Source organism: Chlorocebus sabaeus, chromosome 20, assembly GCF_047675955.1.
Source record: "Chlorocebus sabaeus isolate Y175 chromosome 20, mChlSab1.0.hap1, whole genome shotgun sequence".
Taxonomy (NCBI): Eukaryota; Metazoa; Chordata; class Mammalia; order Primates; family Cercopithecidae; genus Chlorocebus; species Chlorocebus sabaeus.
In genome coordinates, this window is record NC_132923.1 from 132,065,525 (window position 1) to 132,081,334 (window position 15,810).

Consider the following 15,810-nt stretch of genomic DNA (forward strand, 5'->3'; position numbering starts at 1 on the left):
TGGAATAAAAGTTCACCTGTACGGAAATCACACCCAGCCACCTGCCCCCCCGCCCCCACCCACATATATTGTGTCATTTTTGTTTATTAACATGATTATGATATGCATTTAAAGAAAAAAACACAACATTAAACTACAGGAGGTTAACTCTCTCGAGAAGATGATATATAAATATGTCTAGAGAGACAGCTGTGATATAGATACACGGAGAACATGAAAACAGAGAGGCTTTTGTTTCCTTTTGAAAAATAACAAGTGCTCCTTGTAAAAGTATAAATAAACAGTTAACAGTTTATTGTATCAGAAAATAATTTAGGAAAATGAAAATAAAACCAGTTTTGGTATACATGAGTAAGGGGGTGGGGGATTAAGTTCTAAAACATTCAATGCAAAACCTGTGAAAAAATAGGCCATGTGGCCGTTGCTGTTTAATTTCTTGTCCTGCGGTTCAGCTTCAGGTTTGTGAATTTCTAGTTCCATGGGTGAGCTGAGGAGGAGGAGGGGACAAAGGGCTCCATCTTTAAATAAATGCAGTGAGACCTGGTGAATTCAAGAGTTATTTGAACACACTACGAGCATCAACATGGACCTGGCTCCTTCCATTTCTCAGCTCTGTGATTCTTAGAGAGATGCCCCATCGGAAAAATCCAGTCAAAAATTTGGATGTTTCTCTGAGCATCCTGTTTATTCCACACCAATGTTCAGATGTGCCCAATGGCCGATGCTTGATGTTGTCAAAGTCAAACATCCAAATGGTTGACTGCCTTTTCCACTTAATCGTACACACTCTAATGATCAATGGGAAGTTTAGTGCATGACAAGTTCAGCTGGCAAAGATGCATTTGAAAGCTCATCAGACTTCATAAAACATACGTTGGAGCCAGACTTGTCCCTGGTGCTAACTCTGTGACTCGTCCCCACTCATTCAGCCTTCAGTGAACAGTTTCTACAGAATTAAACAATTGGAAGTTTTCAAACATTTCCCTTCTGTTTGGTTATTGGTATTTTCTAAATGGTTTGCAGTAAACATGTGTTCCTTTTGAAAAAATAATGTAAAAGACTCTAAAAATGTGATCAATGCATGGCCTCAAGCTTCCTTCAGTGTCCAGTTCAATACTTTCTGGGTCTAACTCACATTTCCAGGGCTCCTGCTCTGCAAATGTGTGGAGCAACCTGATCCTGATCCTGGCTTTTAGTCCCACTCACCTCTCATCAATCCAGGTACCAGTGGTAAGTTAGTAAGGGTCATTGATAAGGTCATTTAAGTTCATGTGAGGCTTTGCTGTCATTCTCCTTTCCATTTAAATCATTTCAGCTGGAGAGTGACCCCACTCTGGGCTCCAGCACCTGCCATCCTGTTTCTCCAGGAAAGAAAGAGAAGAAATGATCCAAATGGGGCTGCCAGAAGAGGAAATTAAACAAAAACGAAAACAAAACAAAACAAAAACACCTCTGAGAAGACCGGTATTTGGTGCTGCAAACTGGGCACATGTTTCTGCCGAATCTCAATGTTTTATATCAACACACTGTTTGAAGGAGCAGAAACTGATGTGGACTTTGTTCTTTCATCTTCACACCAAGCAACATGACATGTGACAGATCCTGAGACGTATGCTGAACCTCTGTGTGTCACCTCAGGCTGGGAATTCATCTTTAAGGATCACAGTTATCATCAGTTGACTGATAACTCACTTTGCCAGGGCCTTTCATCCTCTGGCTTCAGAGGAAGCAACGCAAACACAAGTGAAAACAAACCGGAAATAGAACAAAACACATTTGTGGATAGATTGTGGCAGTTAGATTCAAGGAGGGTGTGGCCAAACACCCCCTCTGGCATGCCAGCGGGCTTTTCAAAACCAGTTGCCCCGCTTGTCTTCCAGTCCCTTAACTGGGAGAATTGTGCTTGTATGTAGAAGTGACACCGTATCTAAGAGCACCTTAGAGAATCCTGCTCCCCACAGTTGCTAGGGTCCTGTTCATGCTGACTTGCTGCACACTCGAGAAAGAAACTCCCATGTTGTTTTGTAGGCCTTAGGTGGTAGGCAGTCACATAACTTGATATTAGAAATCCACATGTGTGTGAGAGAAATCATAGAGAATGGCATTTCCACCCCAGAATAGACTGCGGAGGCACCAGGAGAGGATTCCCCTGGGAGCAACAGTTGCCGCCCTATAGAAAACCTTGTCAAGAGCCATGCCATTGGCTTGCTGCTACGCCCGTACGTGGTTCTCGGCAGCCTGAGACTTCAGCAAAGCCCTTTCTCCCTCCTGCCCCAGGTGAGTCCTCCAAAGGTTGGAAATTAGGGTTGGGGTGTCACAGTGGGTTTTGAATTTTCCCTTTTGGCTTGGGATGACTGAAGAGTGAACAAGAACGGGATGATTCTGTTAGGAAATGAGACGCTGGCCTGGGCATTGGTACAATGGTATTCATCCCTGCAGCTCCCTGTACAATGATTTCAAACAATGATGCTGGGGCTCCTCAAAGTGTCCCCTATGCTGTATTAGCAGAGGCTGTAAGTCTTCACGGTACATAATGGTGCCAAAAACAAAACAAAACAAAAAACAGAGCCTAGGACTGCATAGTGTTCTTGCTCCTTCCATGGCCAAAGCTATCCCCAATTTTCTGGGGGCAAGAACTCGCCCAACCCAGTAAGACTAGAGTGAACTGCCAATTTGCCAACCCAGAAGCTATCAACATCAACACTAAGAAATTTTGTTGCAGAAATGGCGAAATCTGACAAAAGCTAACCAGTGTGAGCTGCTTATGCCCATGCAAGACCGATGTCTCCACGGAGTTGTTATTTAATGTTGCAAATATTTGGATGTTGAATTACAACATGAAAACCCGGGTCTCCAGGGGATTCTGTTTTAAGAGAGAGCCACCAGAGACAAAACTAATTAACTTGTATAAAGGAGAATTTCCTACAGTCCAACGCTCCCTGCATCCTTTCCCACCACATGTTACTTAACAGATGTTTTACTATGGAATCCAAGATATCGACAAGAGTTAATCCAGTCCCATGTGCATGTCTTAAGAACTCTCTTGGCTTGGCACATTAACCCATTTAATTGACGGTTATCTACGGCATACGTAGGTTCTCATTCCAGCCTACATGAGAAGACAAGTAGGTCATTTATATGGCCATTTATACAGTCACTGTTCCCTTCCCCCGCTACTCACTAGTGTTTAATCTCTATAAACCTGCGTGTCCCAGATGGGCAAACTTGGCCCAATTTATGTTATGCCTCTTATATATGACTGAGATTTATGGTTCATTCAAAAATGCTCTCTTGATTCTATGCACAGAACATTTAGCAGGGAATCCTTCAAGAGGAAAAGGCAATGGAGCTACAGGGAGGATTCATTTTATGCTTTTAGCTTCAAAACAGGCCCATCACCATCGAGTTGAACATTCTCTTCAGTCACCTTTACAATGGGGCATAGCCTGTGTGTTTACAGGTGTGGAGTGCGGACTTGTGGCTGATGTGTTTGGGAATCGATGGTGAGAAACTTTCTCCCCACGCCCTACTGCCTTAGGGACCCCAAGACTAACATCGCTTGAGTCACTGGATATTCCGGGGACCATTGTGCACACCGCTATCTTGGTCAGCTGTGGCCTATGTATTTAACTCCCTGCAACCAAAGTGAAATAAGATGGAAGATGGGACGTTCAAGTGCTTCTGCCCCAGGCTGGCTGTTCCAAGAGGAGCTGCTTTGTGTTTCAGGCAGAGGGCAGGGTGGGGCCACTCCTCTGACAAAGGGCAAACGTTCCCATGTTCCTATGGGCCCTTCAGCATGAAGGGAGGTTGTGCAAAGAGTTAAGTTTCCTAGCTAGGGATGGCTTGGTCACATGGAGGCCCGTATAAACTCTGGGGATTGCCTACTTTGTGCTCATTAGCTGAGACCTTTCTAGAACGATCTGAGATCAGAAGAAGCTCATTCTTTCTGTTCCACCGAGGGCTGGGGTGGTTTAAAAGACAGTGGATCTCAGCCTAGACCTGTTTTTAGTCACTCCTTACATCCAAATACAAGCTGTAAACCCAGACACACAAAACCACACAGAGCCATGCTTCACGCTCTTTGGAAGGAAGGGATGGTAGCATGTTTCAAAACCCCAAACAATCATTTAAGACCTCCCTGGGACCCCCAGATAAGGCTGAGTGTAACTAACACAGAGATCTGGGCTCACAGTGAGCAAAGAGGGAGTTTATCTTCCTAGCAGGCGGCACATCAATGTACAATAAGTGGGGAAGAATAATCAAAGATCCTCAGATGATGAGTTTGGCTCATTTATGTGGGCTGTGCTATTTACACTGGAAAACAAACAAACAATCAAAAAACAGTATGGCAGAGCAAATTGACAAACTGCACCAAAGTAACCACTCAAAAATTACATGAATCACGGCATGTTTTGGAATAGCTGCTTACTTAAAAGCAGATGCTGTTTAAGAAGGATGCCACTAAGTACGCTCAGTGCTGGGGGAGCTTCTGGAGAGGCAGCTGCCTTCTGGCACCAAGAGGAATGGCATCCCCATGGTGCCCGTGCCCTCTGGGCCATGTCACTGACGTTGAACCCCCTTTTCCTCCTTGAGACCTGGTTGACCTGAGACCTGGTTGGCCTGACAATCTGACAGGTGGGACCAACATGGGGAGGGGATGGGGCAGAGCCAGTGCCCAGAGATGGGGCAAGCTCATCTCCAGGACAGCAGCCCTCATCCTGCCCCTGCCCCTCTGCTTCCACTCTTGCTGGAATGGCTGAGGAATTCAATGAAGAACCAGGCATCGTAACAACTGTGATGTCTTATCTTCAGCTCTGCACTGAGTTTTTATCCAACAGCTAAGACCAAGGCCTTCTTGCTCCATCCAACACCAGTCCAACCCTCAAGCAGCAAGTGATAATTTCCCAGTAGGCGATGGATGGCAGGAGGAGATGCAGACAACCCCTTCCTCTCTTTCTTCCCCCTCGATCCCCGCCACTCTCTCCCTCTTCCCCTCTCTTTCTCTACACCCTGGCCCCATCACTCTGCTCTGTTCTCTTCCTGCCGCTTCTCCCTCTGGAAATTATTTTAGTTTTCTTTCACATTAACCATCCACCTCCTTCTACTATAGAATATAAGACCCACAAGGGCATAACTGTGCCAATCTTGCCTCCGACTGTATGGCCAGTGTGGTAGAAGTGGAACAAGTATTTGTTGAAGAAGAGGATGAATGACTGATCAGCTCATTATGGTGATCCAGAATGGGTTGTTTCTCTCCAGTGGCATATGTGAGTAGTGTCTTAAAGAACTCACGTGCTGAAACAAGAATGGTTCAAGAAATCAGGCATCTTGGTATCTTTTCCCACTGTTACTTGAGAAATGGCTTTGTGGAAGGGGGCAGGGGTAGGGGAGAAGACAGTCAAGTGGAGCATCACATCTCACGTACGCCCTGATGAAAGAGATCACCTTGATGAAAGAGGGTGATGGTGTCAACAGGTGGTCAAAAGAAGGTGTGTCCTGGTGCCATCTTGAACTAAGTATGGGAAGACCAAGCCTGACCATGAAAAGGCTGAGTGAGAGTCCCACTGAGTGAGAGTCCCATCCTCACTCCTGGTTCCTGGTCTTATCTTTCAAGATACAGGGTCAGTCCAGCTTCCTGAGCTACAGACAATCCTAGACCACCTGGGCAAAGAAGCAAAAGGGTAAAATACCTCTCCACGGGCAACAGGGTCAAAAAAGAGACCATCCAAGGTGACAGGGTCGATCCTTTGGTGTGTTCACCTTTTAACACAGTCTACACCTTAGGCATCGCACACAAAATGTTGACGACCAACCCCTGTAAGCACGGCTTTTCCTGATGCTAAAATATGGCTGTGAAAGAGTCATGTATTTTCAAAAGAAAGGACTGATTTAAGATGGTAAGATCACATTCATAGTAATGGGTTTCCTGGTGTCCCGATTCAAAGACTGGGTGGGGTTTGCTGATGAGTCCAGGTTTCTAATTTCACAATGTTCCAGGAAGGACTGGAGTGAATTTCTGGGAGTTGAGTGTAATAAGAGAAGTCCACTCAAATTCAAGATTGGGAAGGACTAGAAGTACTTTGGAGAAGACAAGTTCCCCTAAGTGGCCTCTCCCTTCTGTGTGCAAGGAGGGCAGTACATAGGAACAATAGCAGCCACCTCCACACACCCCAGGGTGTCACTATGCTTCCACGTTGCTTGAGAAGGCTTGGCTTTGTCTCGGTCATGGTTGGAATCTGAGCCCAATGGAAAACGATGAGGAAGCTCCCCGACCATGCCTGAAGAACCCCGCCTTTCTCACACCAAACTCAGAAACAAGAGCAATGACACACATATTCCAATCAGAAAAAAGTGACACCAAGCACAGGAAGATTAGCAGCGACTTCGTCTGGAAATGGACTGGACTGTACAACAAAGAGTGCATTCCCAGCTGTTTGTAAAGCTTTAAGGGCAAATGCAGGTGCCAGGAGGCTGCCAGGGGGTTTGCGATTGTGGGATCTCCGAGGAATAAGATGGAAGTGGACAAAAACTGGGAAACCCTAACAAACCACGTCACCCTTCCTTGGAGTTCTTTTCTTGAGGAATGAAAGCTCAAGCAAAGGTAAGGACCACGCCTTGGGTGGGGAAAGAGAGGTGTCTACTGTTACCCAGACTCTGAATTCCAGGGGCCAAGCAGGGGAAAGACGACAACAACTAGCTTGAGACACTACCCCAAGGTGCAGAAGGACTGATCAGGCCAACGCAGCAGCCACCGACACACAAAGTGCATGGGCATTACATATACATCAGGCCCGAAGCAGGACAATTCCGTGCCCTGGTGCAGACTTCACTGTGGGTGGGGCTGCGTCTCCAAGGCCCAGGCACTTTCACTCACTATCTCCTCTTACCTAGACGATGATCCCAGTTGAGGGGTCTGGGAGAGCAGGTAACCATTTAAAAAAGTAAAATAATACGTCTTTCCATACACTGCCTCAATCATCCAGAAATAGCCTTCACCCGTGTGGATTTACCTTGACGGATGTCATGTCGGTACACAAGCAGACTTTCAGGTGTGGAATGGGCATGCATTGGCTTGTCTGGTGGTTGTGCCTGTGTGGGTCTCACAGCCCTACCTTGAACCTGTGGCTCTGATGGGGGACAAGAGGGTTGTTGCTTTACACTTCTTTCCAAGGCTCTACGTCTCATGGACCCAGGAAAGAGTTCAGGGCATCCAGGGTGCCACCCATGGTCGGAGAAGGGGGCCGAGCAGCTGGGAGATGACAGAGCAGATACCAGGAGTCCCTCAGGAATCCTGGGTTCTCATGGTCAGTGAACCAACGGGGCCCCCCTGCTGTCACCTCCTCCTCGGTTGGGCTCACTTTGGAGCTCAGAACATCAGAGACCAAAGCAGCAACCCCACTGCCTGCTGGACGCTGCTAGCCCTCACCACGCACTCGCACCACGCTGTGCTCACCTGGAGTCAGGAGGCCCACCTCAGCGGAAGGGAGTGACTGAAGGAGAATGGGATGGACGAGGCCGGATGGCGCGCGGAGAGAGCTGCAGGCTGGAGCGCCATGCAGGTGAGTGCCAGGAACCTGGAGATGGCCAAATGCCAGTGGCGGATGTTTGCATTGTCTCGGGATGTGCCAAAGCTTGGGGGTGGAAAACGACAGAACAAAAACTAAAGAACAACTTTTCCTAATTTGTGAGCAATACCATGGATACAGATCTCAACACGGCTGTGTCACAGAAACAGCCCTTTCCCCTCCAGAGGCATGACTCTAGGTTCACGTGTTTCAGGAGATACAAAAGCGAACTTTTGAAGCATATCTCAAGGTGTTTCAGAGGGAGACTGAACCCGAGGGAAGAATCAGGTCATCAGCCTGGCCAGTGAGGGCAGTAAGGTCAGCTGTCTGCCTCATCTTTAACCTTGTCGCCTGGCCTGCGACACTTCACTGAACTGCCTCACGCACTCTACTGCTGAAATTAAAGTTCCACCTGGGCCATGTGTGAGAAATAGAGTCTTTGGAGACAGGGACCCACACCACATTAGGCATCTCCCATAGACAGGAAACATCCTCTAAGGAGGCACAGCGTGGGCCACAAGATGCATCCCTAGATCCCGACAGCACTCCCTGTTGACAGCAAGTCTGGGCCACCAGTGAGCCCGTCTCAGGTGAGGCTTGTGAGGAAGGCCCAGTGGCATGGCAGTATTTTTCATAAAGTGTGTGTGGTTAGGATTCTCTGTACTGAGGCTCGGGTCTGGGGCCCCTGTTTCCACTGGGTAGTTCTACAGTAGGATTCTCGATGACAACACAGAAACATCCATCGGCCAGTGGAAGCTGACAGGAGAACGGCATCTCTGCCGAGGCTTCCCCCAAGATTCCAAGTCACCCTCAGGGCCCTAGAAAAAGCGGGCAACACCTGTCCACCTGCGCAAGGGAAGGCAATGCAGCACAGGCCGGGCTGTGGGGCAGCCCGCGTGGTTCGCACACAGAATGACGATTTTTCGTTTTCAAACCAACTGGGGCCCTTCACGTATGTCTAAGTTCTGCCCTGACATTACACACACACATCGTAAGGATATATTCCTTTAATATTTGGAACTGGAAAACTTCTTAATCCAGTCTATGCTTGTATGACACACACGTCCAAGAATCCACCACCCACCCAACCCAGGGCTCAGGCCCGTTTGTAAGCAACCAGCTACATAAATGTGAGTGTGGCTGTTAGGCAGCATCTTCCAACATTTAAATGAAAAAAAAAATCATACGTATGCATATGTGTGTGTGTATATATATATACACACAAAAACATATATATACATATATGTGTGTGTATATATATACACACACATATATAAAACCACAGCTTTCTTAGTTCTGGCCCAAGATAGTAAGTCACACATTTGATGCCACTCACCAAACATCTAGCAAATGCAGGCTGTCATTTAAGGGCCTCCTTGTCTGGGTCGAGGCTGTCCCCTGGGGTGAACGGTGATGGAATACCAGGTCACCAGAAAGAACATGCTCACCTGTGGAACTGCATTTCCAATAGATGTGTCTATATGCATGTATGTGTATTGTGTGTGCATGCACACACGTGTGTAATATGTGTGTGACGTGAGTTGCCAAAGTAGAAAACACGGGTTTATTCTGTTCATACTAAGCATGTTAAATAAATCAGATTTTGTAACCTATAACACAATTCTTTTTTTAAAAAGGAACAGTTAAGATCTTCAAAAATTGCTACAGTACAAAAAAAGTGTGTGCGTGTGTGTGTTTGTATTTATATATTTATATATGTATATTAACCAGAAATAGCGACTCTATCGGAAGAGATTCCCACCCCTGTTTTCTGTAAGATTTCTCCGCGTGATTCGCTGGGCCCCGGCTCTGCGGCCGAGCCTTTCGGGTCAGTACATGGCACATAATGGTATTATTGGCACAGGTTCAGAATCGTAGGACGAATCCTAGGTTTCGGATGCTTCCTCCCGTCCCTTTTGTTGGGTATCCTCGTCTCTCTGCCTCCGGTTTCTTTCTTTCGTTTCTTCTTTCTGTTCTCCAAAGAAAACTCGGGGAGAAGGCAGAGTCACCCATAGGCGTGAGCATTTTTACAAAAATAGATTTTGGCCTAGAGCGTCCTGCTCTGTGAGTTTCCCACCGGCAAACAGAAGTGGTAGGTGCGGGGACCCTCCCCCTTAGATAGCTTAGTTTTAGGTTTTGTCTTTTTTGTTTTGTTTTGTTTGTTTTGTTTTTACAGGTTCACCAACGGAATCCTGTGTGGAAAGAAAACAAGAAGAGATTAAATGGCAGCAGGCCGAGGGTGCCACAAGTCCGTGGGGCTCTCGGGTGACCAGGACCCCCACACACAGGACCCCTGCGTGCAGAGTCCGATCGCTCCCTTTATCGGTTCACTGACATGGAGGGGTCCTTGGAACGTGGACAAGACCTCACTAGAACTGGTCAGCAGGAACTGGAAGAAACACTGGGAATCCCAGGGGTATGAAGTGGGGGCCTAAATCTTGTGTGAATTCTGGTCATCTACAGAGCTCTGAGCTTGCTACCAGGGGCTAGGACCACCCTGTCCACTAACTCATGGTGGGGGCGCTGGGGCATCTGGTGCCAGGTGTGCACGTCAGAGGGCCTGAGTGTGGCAGCCCTGCTCACTCCCTGTCCAGCCTCCTCCTGTGGGGGGTGGCATGGGGCCTGTTCCACTCCTTTGCTGCAGGAGGAAAGGGAGTCTGTGTCCGTCCACTGCTCAGCCGAGGCTCCCCGAGGCCAGGACTCAGGAGAGAGAAATGGACTGCATGAGGAAATCCTCCTCCCGTATCTCCCCAGAGGTGATCTTGCTGAAGAGAGAGAAGGCAAGTACCACCTGGGCGCAGGTCGGGTGATCTGACTGTGATTGCCACCTTCAGCAGGCAGGCTGAGAAGGGCGGCTGCCACTCAGCCAGCCCGAGCCTCAGAAAACGGAAAATGCAGTCTCCCGGGCTGAGTGAGGACCCCCAGTAGAACAGCATCCCTCAGAGAGTCACCCCAGGCACGGCCACGTGAGCTGGAACACATCACAGTCCCCCCCGGGGACCTTCTGCCCAAAGCTGCGTCTCCATCACAGGGATAGGGTGCTGTCTGGGTCCCTCTGTGGTCACTCAGAGCTCCTCTCAACTACAGGCAATTAGGACCCTCAATAATAGAAAGAAAAGGCTACCGCATCCTCATCTGTGCAGATGACATGTATCAGAAAGTGGTAGGATGGGGCGGGTGTACCCGCTGATCCCAAAGTGAAGTCGGAAAAGCACTCAGTGGGAGCTCTAGAAGTTTTCCAGCAGCTGCAGGCACAGCATGCGGCCAGACCGGCTCCATCATCACCATCGTGGGAGCTCTGCAGAAATACAGATTCTCAGGCCCACCTCTGCAGACCTGGAATCAGGTTCTCAGGGTGGTGCCTGCGAACATGAGTTTTCAGAGTTCCCCAGGTGAGTTCAGTGACTGCCAGTCCTGGGTCCATTCCCTGGTCCTTCCCAAAGACAAGAGTGTGGCTTTCTCTCCCCTGGATCAACTGAGCCCACCGCAGTGATTCTGGCTGGGACTGGGGAGGAAGAGCCCCAGGTGGGACAGGCCTGCCTTCTGCAGGACACATCCTAGGAGTGGACAGCGAGGTTGGCAGGCCCCAGGAGAGCTCCTCCTGCTCAGCACTGTGTCCCTGATCATCAGCACGGTGTCCCTGTCATCTCCAGGAGCCTCAGTGTGCCAGAGTCTACTCATTGAAGGTGAAGGTGAGAGGCTGGGTCTTTCCCTGGACCCCTCTGCATCTGGACAAGAGGCTGGGCCCTGGGCGTCACCTTCCTGCTTGCTGCCTCCAAATGACACCCGTATGGACAACTACAGTAGAGTGTCTGCTCAGCTACTGTGGGAGGACCAGCTGCTGTGGGCACAGGGGTCACTGCATGTGAAGAAAGGAGATGTCCTGGGCAACATGGTGAAGCTCCATCTCTAGTGAAAATACAAAAATTAGACAGGCATGGGGGCGCACACCTGTTATCCCAGCTACCTGGAAGGCTGAGGCATGAGAATCACTTGAACCTGGGAGGCAGAGGTTGCACTGAGCTGAGATGGCGCCACTACACTCCAGCCTGGGCAACAGAGTGAGGCTGTGTCACACACACACACAAACACACACACACACACACACACACACACACGGGGGGGGCGGGGGACGTGCCTTTGGGTCAGTGCCGGATCACTCTTGGTAGCCTTACTCCAGCTGTGCCCCACCCCTGCCCACCTCTTCCACATTCCCTGGATCTGGGGAAGAGGGGCTTGAAAAATGAAGTAATTATTACAATACAGAGAGAAATATCCCTCTTATATCCTGGTAATTTTTTTGAAAGTTAAAAAATGTGGAGACAAATGCTGTATGATTCTACTTATAGAAAGTACCAGAGCCACCAAATCCACAGAGACAAAGAGTGGAATAGGGGGCCAGGGGATGGGGGGAGACGGGGAGTGAGTATTGAGTGGGTGCAGAGTTTTAATACAGGGTGATGGACAGAGGTGAAGAGCTGGCTTGTGAAGATGCCTGCACAGCATGGTAAAGGCACTCATGCCATTGAACTACATATGCATAAAGGGTTAAAATGATATATATATATATATATATATATATTTTTTTTTTTTTTTTTTTTGAGACAGATTCTTGCTCTGTCACCCAGGCTGGAGTGCAGTGGCACAATCTCAGCTCACTGCAACCTCCGCCTCCTGGGTTCAAGCGATTCTCCTGCCTCAGCCTCCTGAATAGCTGGGATTATAGGCACTCACCACATGCCTGGCTAATTTTTATATTTTTAGTAGAGACGGGGTTTCACCATATTGGTCAGACTGGTCTCAAACTTCTGACTTCAGGTGGTCCGCCTGCCTCAGCCTTCCAAAGTGCTGGGATTGCAGGTGTTAGCCACCACGCCTGGCCTAAAATGATAAATTTTATGTTACATATATTTACTACAATTACAAGTTTTCTTAAAAGGGAGATAAAAATCCTGGGGCTTGGAGACCCTACATTGGGTCCTGGTGTCCCAGGACAGTCACCGGTTGTGAGCTGCTGTCCCTGTGTTCCCTGATCATTGATGATTCACAAGGCCAACCTTTCTCTCTGGAATGTGTTCAGGGTTGGACCATAAGTCATATGGCTGCCACCTTAATAAGAATGATTTCCTAAATGAACCTTGGCCCTGGTTGCTTTCCAGTCCTTGATCCTGACCTTACACAGGAGAATAAAGCCCGGAGGAGCAGCTTCCAATCCTTACGTCTGTCTGGCCAGGCTCTGGAGGTGCTCCCAGGTAGACTTCATCCTCCCACTTTCCCACGTGAAAGTCTCCCGTGTGAATGCGGACGTGGAGGTTGCAGTGAGCCGAGATTGAGTGGCTGCAGCCTCCTGTACTTCCCATGCTGGCTAATCAGATCCTTCTGCCCTGGGTGCTGGCCACCTTTCCACCTCGCTCTTCCTCTTCTTCCTCTCAACGTTCCAGGTTCCTTGATTTCACGTTGCAAATCTCAAGCCTCAAATCCTTCAGGGTTTGGCTGGAAAGATCACCTCCCTGGGAAGGCCCTCTTGGATGCCTCCATTCCTTCCTACACACACCCCCTATTTTCCTTCTGTCTCCTGGAGCACTTGCTTGGTGACATCTTGGGCATGGGACCATCTGCATCGAGCTTATTTGGACAGATGTGCAAGGCATCCCCTGCTGGCAGGACAGCACCCTGAGAACAGGGGTCTCCTGCCTGTTCACCACTGGTTCATGTAGGTTCCAGCTCTGTGCCTGGCCTGGAGCAGGGAATCAACACTGGATGAGGCTCAGAGACGCGGCAGGGGTGTGAAGCAGTTTTGTCCTCAGTCCCTGAGACCCATCCTTAATGGCAGGAAACCACCTCCGGGGACTGCCTACAGGTAGATGCTGATGCCGGGAGCCACAGACACGACATGGAAGATCAGTGAGTGGGTGGCAGCCTGTGCCCCGAGCGCCAGACATCCCCGGCTATGCAGGGAAGGGAGCCTCTTCCAAGACTACAGGCATCTCTCTCTGCTCTGTCTCAAGACGGAAAAGAGAAAGAGAGGTAGAGAGGGGGAGAGACAGAGAGAGAGAGAGATGGTGCCAATCCTGCACCTTGAATGACCATTTCCAGAGCCACGCTGGCTTTGCAGAGGGTGGAGAGGTTTCCTGCAAGACCAAGGTGTGGTCACAGCCTCTGGCCCCGGAGGAGGGTCTCAGGTTGTCCATGTTCTGCCAAAACTCTGCTGCTCAAACTTCAGCTTCTTGGGTTTTTCTGTGCCACACTAGCACGTGGCACTAAGCCCAGAGAAGGACTGAGGATCCCGGGCCAGCTGGGAAAGACAGATAAGGTGGGGCCTGGACCCCATGGCTGGAAAATAACGTGGCTGAAGGTGAATATCCACCCGAGGTTCCCTGGCCAAAAAGGGAAGCTGTGTGTATCTTGCAAAGCCATCTTCCAGATCGGGATCTGGGATAAATTCTGCCCTCTGCTGCCTGGAAGGAGATCCTTGGCTGGCCTGGCCCCGCTGGGCTGTATGCTTCACAGTGGGTCACTGGGTGTAATGACCAATGTCTGCTTTTGTGGGGGGGAAAAAAAAAAAAAGCAAACAGGCTACTGCCAGGTGTCCCTGGGGCACAGCAGAATTTCTTGACAATCTGAAGTGGCCACTTTCTCCCAAAGTTTTCGTGGTACCATTCTCAGCTCAGCAAGCACAGCTTCCAGAAGGGTATGGATGTTGCTTTGAAAAATAGGCTCCTTTGAATAACAAAAGTTTGATATTTTATTAATGTACATTTTGGAAGAACAAAGTGGGAAGGCACAGGTGCACTTCTCATTTTTATTAGTTATATCTTCAATGTGTTTTTGAAAATAATAATAATGCATGATTTATTTCTCACTTGCTTTGGATTCAACAGCTTTTATGACTTTGCAGGCTCCGTTCAGAATGAAGCGGCCTTGGCAAAGGGAAAGAGATCAACGTTAACGAGGTTTGCTGAAATTTACCTGCTGCATGAAAGATGACCGTGAATTAGACCGAGAGCCAATGCAGGCCTGCTCTCGAGGTCCCCTTCCTTGGAGCATAAAGGCCAGCTTCACTTTGTCCAGGGCAATCTGGCCCCACCACGAAGGTGGTCTGAGGCAAGAATGTGTTGGAAGCTATCAAATCCAGGGTCCACATTTGCCCAGGAGCCACTGGCATTCCGGACAACCACTTACAGGAAAATGAACTTGGCTGCCTTTGGGTCCCAAACATGCACATGGATTAGACTTAGAAGACAATGGTGTGGTAACAAACGACCGCATCATCATTAAAAATGCATTTGGAGAGGTTTCCCAGTCATACGAGAGAGAAGTAGCTCCACTGGCTCTTAAGCCTTAATTAAATGGTTTAGTATTAATTGCTATTTATTTAGGCACAATAAGTACCCCAGCAAATCTGAGAGATGCTTCTGGCTATTCTGCACCCGATGCTCATGTCCAGGCATTAATTGCAAGATTCAGGGGATACTTAGAATCCCAACGCTTCCATCCTAGTGAGTGATAAACGGTCTGTCCCGCAAGCGGCAACGGAATCTTATAAGCATTTATCAAGGACTAACGAGGCTGTGTGCGTAGCCCTCCTGGTCCGCAGCTACTGAGGAAGCCACCAGGAGTGGGCTGTGGCTTCGTGTCGGCAGATTCCGAGGCTGAGTGCAGCTGCCTTCAGTGAGTCTCACTGGCTCTTCTGAACTCTGCGGACGACCTACCTGACCTGAGAGCCACAGGGAGGGGTCGGCTCTTTAGACGCAGAGATGTTTCCTTGTATAAAGCCGGTGGTCCCGAAACAGCTCCTCAGGCACAGCTGGGAAGCGGGGTCCACCTGGGGCCCATCTGGGAGCACCTGTATCTCTTGCCTTTGCCTGGGGCTGCAGCACAGGGATAGCCCCCACCAATAGTGTTTCTGGGGGGTCTTCAGTGCCCCGTGCTGCTGGAAGGGGAGGACCAGGCTGATGAGACACGAAGGTTTTCTGGGGCAGATGAGTAAATAAAACACCTTTTTTCTGCCCTATTTTATCTTTTTTTTTTTTTTTTTTTGAAAAGTCAGCGCTGCAGCTTCCTGTTCTAATGGAAAAGAAGGATCCCTGGGCTCACGCCTTTGGAGTGGGTGGGGAAGTCCCGGAGCCAGGCAGCCAGCAGGTGATCCAGCCCCACCACTTACAACCTGACTGACCTCGGCCAAGTCATTTAACCGCCCACTGCCTCAGTTTCCCCACTTGTAAAAGGAATTGCTGGGAGGACT

General features: G+C 49.0%; 1 protein-coding gene across 1 annotated transcript in view; it reads right to left on the reverse strand.

The window, feature by feature from the left end:
- Positions 1-37: 37 nt before the first annotated feature.
- Positions 38-15,810, reverse strand: part of AJAP1 (adherens junctions associated protein 1) — a 139,938-nt gene continuing 124,165 nt past the window's right edge. Inside the window, exon 6 of the mRNA XM_007980836.3 lies at positions 38-9,757. The gene's annotated coding sequence lies outside the window, so the exon portion shown is untranslated. The remainder of the gene's footprint in view (positions 9,758-15,810) is intronic.